Source organism: Caretta caretta, chromosome 20 (genome assembly GCF_965140235.1).
Source record: "Caretta caretta isolate rCarCar2 chromosome 20, rCarCar1.hap1, whole genome shotgun sequence".
Taxonomy (NCBI): domain Eukaryota; kingdom Metazoa; phylum Chordata; order Testudines; family Cheloniidae; genus Caretta; species Caretta caretta.
Genome location: NC_134225.1, coordinates 13,121,433 through 13,130,345, shown reverse-complemented (window position 1 = coordinate 13,130,345; position 8,913 = coordinate 13,121,433). Strand labels below are relative to the sequence as shown.

The 8,913-nt window shown below is 47.4% G+C and overlaps 1 long non-coding RNA gene across 1 annotated transcript; it reads right to left on the bottom strand.

Moving 5' to 3' along the window:
• Positions 1-6,135: 6,135 nt before the first annotated feature.
• On the bottom strand, positions 6,136-7,778 carry LOC142069646 (uncharacterized). The gene is made up of 3 exons (XR_012665582.1): positions 7,619-7,778; positions 7,246-7,348; positions 6,136-6,201 (listed from the first exon to the last, which is right to left on the bottom strand). It is a non-coding gene; the product is annotated as an uncharacterized LOC142069646 (long non-coding RNA).
• Between the last annotated feature and the right edge of the window lie 1,135 nt (positions 7,779-8,913).

Genomic DNA, 8,913 nt, shown 5'->3' with positions numbered 1-8,913 from the left:
AATGCCAAATCGCTAAACTCTTTCTAAATTCCCTCACGAGTGAGATCCCGCCAGATCAACACATCACCGAGTTTGTGTCGGCAGGCCCGAAAACATACGGGTATAAGCTGTTGGGAGGAAAAGCCTGTATGAAAGTCAAAGGTATTACCCTGAACTTGGCAAACTGTCAATAGATCACTTTGACAGTTTGAAAGATCTAGTCCTGGACTATTGCACGGGCCTGCGAGAAAACACCTCAAAAAAGAGAGAGGTGCAGCAGCCCTCTATCATAAGGAACAAAAATCAGTGGTAAATAGAGACCAAAACCCTTAAGAAAACACAGAAAGTCATTTACAACAAGAGGGTCCTAGGAGAAGGGTTTAAAACCCTGCCCTACAGATTTTAAAATGATACGAGGTGGAAACACCCCTTTTCTGCAATTCTGCGGGGCCTAGCAACTGTGGGAAAAGTTACTTTATAAAAAATGTGTTGGATACTGCCAAACAAAACATTGTCTGTTATGCCTGAGAATATTGGATAACCTGGCTATAAAAAGCATTGCAAGATACACGTCTGGGCTTGTTGAAACACATTTTGAGCAAGGCTAGGCATGCCCAAGAATTTAAATGTATTTTTTACAAAATTCATCACCATCTGGTCGTTTTGCACTAAGTCGTTAGAATACAATTTTAAAATCCGGTCAAAAGATAAACACTTGCTCCGATGATGTAAGAAAAACACTCGGTGATAGTCGCAGGCGACAGAGCGGGGGTCTTGTAATTGTCTATTGTGAAACACAATGCCTGTGGCATTTTTGTTTAAAAATTCCATAATGCTTTTAGGAAACAACATGCTCTTCGGGGTTGCCCGTATGAGTCTAAAAGCTCTCCACGTTACGCTCTGCCAGACACAAGGCAAGCCAGTGTTCTCCAGGTTGGTTGTGTGGATGTGCAATACAAACCTAGGGGTCTCTGGAGACAGCTTGTCGCCAGGGAGCCAAATCACAAGGGAACACATCTAAGAAATTCTTTTTTGTGTAAGGCACCTTGATAAGACACACGAGAGCTGCATGGTGTCCATGTTCACATATAGTCAAGCAGAACGTCTCTCCTCTGAATTTCTCTCTTTGATGTTGTCAAAAACCCCATGCACGATCAGATTGACGGTGATGGTTAAAGCCTTCCCAAAACGTATTTCTGCTCTCAGGTTCCCGGTTTTAATCAGGGAATAGCCATCTGCGCTTTCCTGGTCGGGAGACAGGTCAAAGGCAAACAAGATGTAACTCTGTGGAAACTTCTCACGGTCGATTAACAGAGAACGATCTGTCATGTGTTTACCAGCGTCTGTACCAGATTCATGTATTCTCTCACGCAGCATCCTGCCTCCAAGTCTGGTTGCAGAGGTTTGGTTGGTATCTGTTCACCATCCACATACAAGGCCACAAAATTAATATCATAATGTTTAAAATGAAAGGGATTTTTCGTGTAACTTCCACTCAAGGCATAGGACAAACCCTAGGACAAGCATTTTGGGTAACTGTCCCAAAAAACAGGTTCTCCTGGTTATTGACCCTGCTGCCCACGGGGATGCTAAACACTTTCATTCCCACACGGTCCACGGGATATTTAGCATTTGTGGTAAGCAGGGACTCCGCGTGCCCCAGACAAACGCTCAGGGCCATCCGTACTTTCTTCACAAAAAGCGATGCTGATACAATGCGCAATTTAAAGCCTTCGGCTGCACTGCCCATTAAACAGAAAGCGTCTTTACTGCGCGTCAGTTTAATTTTCACATCCACTCCGTTCAACAAATGAGACGTATCTGTTCTGATCTGTCTTTATTTCAATGGTAATGGTATCGATGTGGTGTTTTCTGACAGGAACGTGATGAGGTTTATCGTAGGGGATGGTGACAAACTCATTGTTCCTTCCTCAGACAGGGACACAGCATAACAGGGGAACAGAAAAGTCCCTCACAAACTGGTGTTCTACAATAACTGTGTGCAGATACAAGGACTTAACCCCCCCTGTGATGTCTGCCCAGAAGGGGAATTTTTGGACGCTGCGCTTGGGGCCCAAACCTAGAATGTTAGCTAGCTCCCTGCTGGTAGAAAACATAAAAGTAAAATCAGCGGATTTAAGGCTAACTTTTCTACCCACAGGGTCATAGTTCATGACCACCTCAGGCGGTGGGGGAGGACGAGCCACGGTACTGTTCATATGATCCAATCATTCGGGTATGGACGAGTAATAACCTCGTCGTAGGATAAAACTCTATGCCATATCTTCAAAGGTGATTTCAAAAGGGGTGTTCTCGAGGATAGTGTTCCAGCTGTGTGGGTGTTGTATTTCCACTAACCCCACCTTCCAGGCACCCGGGAGACCCAAGGGCTTAATTAGCTGTATTGTAAAGTTCGAGCTGGTGTTTTGAGGAAAAACTGCAGAGCTGGCATTGCTGGGCAAAGTCATGTAACACCTGCCGTCGCTCATTTTTCTCTCCCTCAGTCTTTGCAGGAGGAATCTTTTTGTTTGTTTGTGTCTAAACGTCAGAATTGAGAAGCTTCCACCCAGCTGGTAAACTTATCGTCCCCGTCCCCCCGGCAAACCATTTCACCGGTAGCTGCTTTTTTCTCCCTTTTCCTTTCTCCGCTAGAACTTTTTCGATCCGGCAAATCCTGTCTCCTTTGGGGTTTACTTTTTGTAAATCTTCAGGGTAAAAAGATCCAGTAACTGTCTCACCCTCGTAATCTTTTAATCGGTATACAGGTCTCTGGCTCCTGGTTAAGGCTTCATCCACTATAAATATCTCATTGGTAAACGTCTGTTCACAACCTTTTTCAAAAGCTCCTTTGGTTTTAGAGAGAGTCTCACGTGGTCGCCTTTTCTAAAAGGGGCAACAACCGGTTTTATTTTAAAACCATCTCTATCAACCAGTTTCCATATCTTCAGAGAATTGGAAGGGTTAACATCAGCGGGTCTGGTACGTAGAGTTCTGTAAAAGCTCTGGTTGTAACTCTTCATAAAGTCAGGTAACAGGTCAAGGTGGCGAAAGGCGTTATGGGCTGTAAAATATCGCCACATCCTCCGCATCTTTTTCAAGTTCTGTTAAATCGCTCCACAACCCCTGCTTTGACTTCATTATCAGTAACAAAAAGCGTTAACGCTGTGCCGTTTCAACAATCTGCTAAAAGGTCTGTTTCAAAATTCTTTCCACCGATTAGTTTGTCATTTTTGAGGCACGCGACCTTGGCTAAAAATAGCTTTAAAGGCCTTGGATACCTCACCACTCATCTTGTCTTTTAGGCCTAAGGCCCAGGCATATTTGGATAGAACGTCTATCACTGTTAAGATGTACTTAAAACCGCTGTTGTGTTTGGAGAACCAGTGCATACGGACCAAATCTGCCTGCCATTGCGCGTCCACATCTGAAAGAACGGTCTTGGTTCTTTTAAAACGTATTCGAGCTGGTTTGTGTAAAGTGTAAGCATCCTGGTGTGAAAGCCAAGCTCCTACCTGTCTTCTATTTAAAGTTTTATGATGCTTTTTGGCCACTTGAAAAAGAAGATTGACCCCGTCAAAGCCCCCAACTTTCCTGGGGGTTTAACAGATTTTCTTTAACAGAGCCGTCTGTGGAGACATGACTCTTCCTGGGACCGTCTTTTACGAACACAAGTATGGAGGGGGACACGTTCATTCTGACACATTTAAATAAGTTTTATTAATCGCCTGGTTTAACACAATCTTTTACAGCTGCCTGAAACAAAGGACGCCATGACCCCTACCATGAGGGAGTCTGAGCTGGTTCATTCTTCCATTTTTGTCCTTTTCTGGATTTTCCTCTTGAGATCTGGGTCTCAGACAGGAGCAAAAACAGCTGATGCGCGATGGATTTACTCCCACAGGGCTACCGATGTGCAACTTCTCAAAGGCCTCTAGAAAGGCATCGTCGAGCTGTTGAGAGATTTTCAGACAAAAAACAGTGTAAGCACCCCACTGCCTGTTTTTAGATTTATGCAATGCCAGGTCGATTCCGAACCCCATTACACCCCCATGATCGACAGTCGCTTCTTAATCATTCATTTACCTGATCGCCATCTTTCCCGTTCACCTTGTGACTCCCCCAAGCCACAATCGCCTTCCAACTTTAGGGCATGGACAATGAGAGGCTGTCACACTCACTAGGGTGCCTCACAAAGGTTTGGATTTTGGGGTCAGGTTCCGACGTAGCCATCAACGGTTGAGTCAAAGGGCCCTCCTCGGAACTGTCACTGCTGTAGCGCTTTCTCCACACAACTCCAAAGGTCCTCGGAGCTAAAACAAAATCTGAAGGTCTCACGGGGGTGGTAAAGGAGTCCATGTTTCCTCTCAGCCTTTCCACAATTTCTAAAACATGTCTTCTTGGTAAGAGATGGCTTCCTCTGCCCAGCGCTGGGACTTATGGGGTGATGGTGCTGCACTCTGATTGGCAGAGGGCGTTGGGAGGAATTCTTAGAGGGGTCACATGACCCTCTTCTGGACGGTTCACCCAATCCGATAACCTGCCCCATTTCGGTCAAATCTCTTCTCTGGGCGGTCCTCTGCAGCCGAAACCCATCGCGATTGGTAGAAGGTGGTGGGAGGAGTTCTTAGAGGGGTCACACGAAGCACTTCCAGACGGGTCACCCCACTCCGGAACTCCCCCCAGTTGGTCAAATCTCCTCTCAGGGTGGTCCCCAGTGGCTGAAACCCCTCCTGATTGGTAGAAGGCGGTGGGAGGAATTCTTAGAGGGGTCACACAAACCACTTCCAGACAGATCACCCCACCCCGGAACTCCCCATGATTGGTCAAACCTCCTCTCGGGGTGGTTTCCAGTGGCTGAAACCCCTCCTGATTGGTAGAAGGTGGTGGGAGGAATTCTTAGAGGGGTCACACGAACCACTTCCAGACAGGTCATCCTGCCCCGGAACTCCCCCTGATTGGTCAAATCTTCTCTTGGGGCGTTCCTATCAGGGCGAAACCCATCCCAATTGGTAGAGGACAATGGGAGGAGTTCTTAGAGGGGTCACATGACACACCTTGCTTCCGGTTATTTGTCCACCTTGACCCTGGAAGTAATACCTCATGGCTTGGGACTTCCAGTGACCGGTGGGCAAGGCTTACGAGGGCCAAGGGTGGGGTTAACGTTTGATTGACGGTAGGGCCCTTATACTACTGGAGCGCCTTCTTCTGTTTGTCTCCGTTCCGCTTCAGTCCCCAAGCACTCGGCCAGGACAGATGTCACTTATGACCTCCGTTGCCACCAGCTGGACAGAGGGATTTGGGTCTTTCTTGAGGACCTGGAGAGCTGAAATGACACAGGACAACATGTTAGTATACAGACTGTCAAATCACAGCTAAGCGTGATCACAGAATCTTGAAGTACCAGAGCAGAATGATCACATGGTAAAATGTGAAACTAGGCTCAGTCCTTCTATTGGGGTGGAAAATACATGAGAGATGAATATGCCTCACTTTTCATATTGTCACCTGTGCCGGAAATAGCTGGAGACTTACTACCTCTGAATACCACGCTACAGAAGCTCTCCAATACAAAGAAAGCTTTAGCTTCCTCCATTGGTTCCCTTCCATGCTCCCAACAAGCGGGGAGACCCTGACTCGACCAGAAAGTCATCCACTCTGCTGTAAATGGAAGAAGGTCCATTGTTTCAATAGCTTCCACTTTTAAGTTTATTTTCCATCTCTATTCAGGAGCCACTGTCTGAGCTCCAATAACCCTGGTATTGAACAGAGGCCAGGTCCAAGCTGCTTTGTGCAGGATGCAGGGCACCTACTGGAAGAAAAATTGCTGGTGGGAAATTTGGGGTAGCAGAAAGTGGCTACAATTTCTCCTCACCTGGGGAGTCCACAGAGAGCCAATAAAGCCCAAAGAGTGGATAGCACTGGCTGCAGAGGGGGCCTTGCCAGGACAACCAGGAGATGCACGGACTCACATCACACCCTCTGCAGCTTCCTCCTTCAGGGGAAATTAAAGCTGACTTTCTACTGGGCAAGAGTGAATTTGTCCTTTGACGTGTGGCTGATGCACTTTGCACCAGTGCTATCGGTTACAGCTGCTTGTCAGCTAAATTCCTTTAAAACTCACGGATGAGCAGAACTTCAGCTGTATTTATTACTTACACATCAGCAGATGGTCCAGGTCCAGCCATTTCATACGCTGCCTGTCTGTGTGTTCCAGGATGATGCCTAAATACACAATGGAAAACAAACAGCAACAATAAAACCTTCCCTTGTTGGGTGCAAAGTGATATTAGCAGCCCCTAGACAGGTCTTTGGCCTCTCCTACTGTGGGCCTAAGGGTGAGCTGTGGGCAAGAGGATGCTAGAGCAGTTTAGAGTCCACACTGAAGAGAATGAGAAAGACTTTTTTTTTTTAAGAATGTTTCCACAAAACCCATTTGCTTTAAAGAGTCTGGGTTCCTCTTGCCACTGCTGTCAGTTATTGGAGACATGCTAAGCTCGTGTCTTGGTCTAGTGGTCTGAGCAAAGGACTGGGGCCAGGAATAAGTGAGTTCTAAGCAGGGATCCCACAAGGTGACTGATAGGTGAGACTTAGGGCACAACGCCTGCCTGTCTCACCTGGGTATGCTTGGGAGAAGAGGGCACAGGGCCAAAGCGGAGGAACCTTTTGCCTCCTTGACAAGTGGTGTGGCCAGGAACCTGAAACAGCAGGCGCTGAGGGCAGGTGGGCTGCATGCCTCCCAATGATGAAGTAGTAGTGAAGAGCACTGAGCAACACTGTGGGTGGGTCTGCACTTTGAGCGAGGGAGATCACTCCCAGTTCAATGGGACAGGCCCACTCTAGCTCGGACAGCGCTTGCATGCTAAAATTAGAATGTGTTCTAATACTTGGGGTGGTTAAACTTCCTGCTGCTCCTGCCATCGCAGCTACTCTCTATTTTTAGCACTCAGGGCTAGTGCGGGTATGTCTCATCAAGCTGGGAATTAGACCCCCAGCTCCAAGTGTAAACATGCCCTACGAGACAGTGTCCCAGCCTTTACTACTAAATGACTGCACCATGCTTTCCCTGCAACAATCCCAAAGCACTTTATAGCAAGTCATGATTTCCTCCGACCACCACACTGGAGAGGTAGGGATATTAACATCCCCGTTTATGTATGGGAAGCTGAGGCACAGAGAGATTAATGGCAGCTCAGTGCTGCACAGTGGGATTTTCTTCTCTCTCCCTCAATGGGAATACCAAAAGGGACACTGGGCATCATCTCTCACCAGCTAACTTGGCTGCAACTGCCCGCATCTCTTCCCAGCTGCTACAGAAGTACGTGATGGTGCTTTTGTACAAGTTCTCCAGCAGCTCGGCATTCTCTTTGGCCTAGAGGAAATCAGGGACACATGAGCTCTCTCTGGCTAGAAGTGCCCTTTGACTGCCAGCACATGCTTTTACGAGCCACAGGTAAATCAGAAAAAGAACAGGTGACTGGGTGGACGTGGGAAAAATGGGGATCTGTGGCAGATTTACATTTTCCATCACCCTCAGTCATATATCCCACTCTGACCGTTATTTCCATTATCCATCACATATCTCTACACCACCACACGCCACTCCAGTCAAGAATCTCAGACACTTCAACAGCTCACTCACAAGGTGTCTGCAAATGTCCACCTGGAGCTCCTCAGGCTTCAGCTCAGCTGTGCTATCAAGGTGTTCATTCACTGCAGTTTGGAGCCTCTTCAGTCCCAAAAACGGGACACAGAGGTGAAACGTAGCTCTGCATTCCTGAAAAAAAGAAAGCGTGTCACACCATTTAATTGTTCCCTACTGAATGCTATGGTCATTCAAAGGGAACTCATCTGCTTGCCTGCTCATCTATTCCAGGATAAAAAGGGATTCATCTGGATGTAATTGGCAGAAAACATGCAGGAATGACTAATAGAGGGGAGAGCTTCCACTGCAACCTGGAGGTAGCATCAATGTCTTTTTGGAACAGATCTACCTATGAAAGCTGCTTCACCAGGTCTCTCTTCTGTTCTGGGGAGGCAGGGGCCTGGGGTGCAGAGACAGACAGGAATAGAGAGCTGTCGGGCTCAGACCCATGACCTATCCTGGATTCTGGTGAGGCAGCTATGGAGCAACCTGGCGGAACTGACTCAGCAGGAGGGCAAAGAACTAAGGGGAGAATTTGGGCCTCCACAGCAGGCAGAAATAGCAGAGCTCCCCTGGCATTGGGAGGAAGATTCCTTTGGCTTAGTAAATAAGTCACTCTCGGTCTTACCACTGAAACCCTGGGGTTCGGGTCTTGCAGGTGCAGCAGAAGTGTGACCCAGCTCTGTCTAACCTGCTCGGCGAAATAGCCCTTCCATTTTCTTTTGGTCAGGCGGGCCAGGATGCCAAATAGGACAAAGGACAATAAACGAAGAGCATCGTCCTCCTACAGCCAAGAAAGCCCCACAAGTTAGTAACTAAGGGACAATCACATCACGTACCTCACACAGCTGATTCATCAAACTATTTTAGCGACAGTTCCATTTTGATGAAATTCCTCCAGAAGCCAGGCAGGGGTCCTTAGAAACCTGCCTGCTGTCTTGACAGTGCACCCATTCAGCTCCTTGGAAGCCGATCTAGCAGGCTGACTGGGATCGTGGGCTTCCAAACCCACAGCGTCTGGGACCCTGGCTCTCAAATTTGCAACTCCCTGGCACTTCTAGCTCCCACAGTTTCCTGGGTTCCCAGCACCTGGGTTCCCAGCACCGAGAGCAGACTGCCCGGACCCAAGGCTTTCAGTAGAGCTCGGTTGAGAATAGTAATTCTGTTTCACAAAGAGTTTTGAAGTTTGGGGAGAGGGAGTCCCACAAATAGGAACAAAACCAAAATTTGAAATCTCAAAATTCTCTGCAAAAACGGAATCATTCCAACCCTCTCACATAAAAATGGTATAG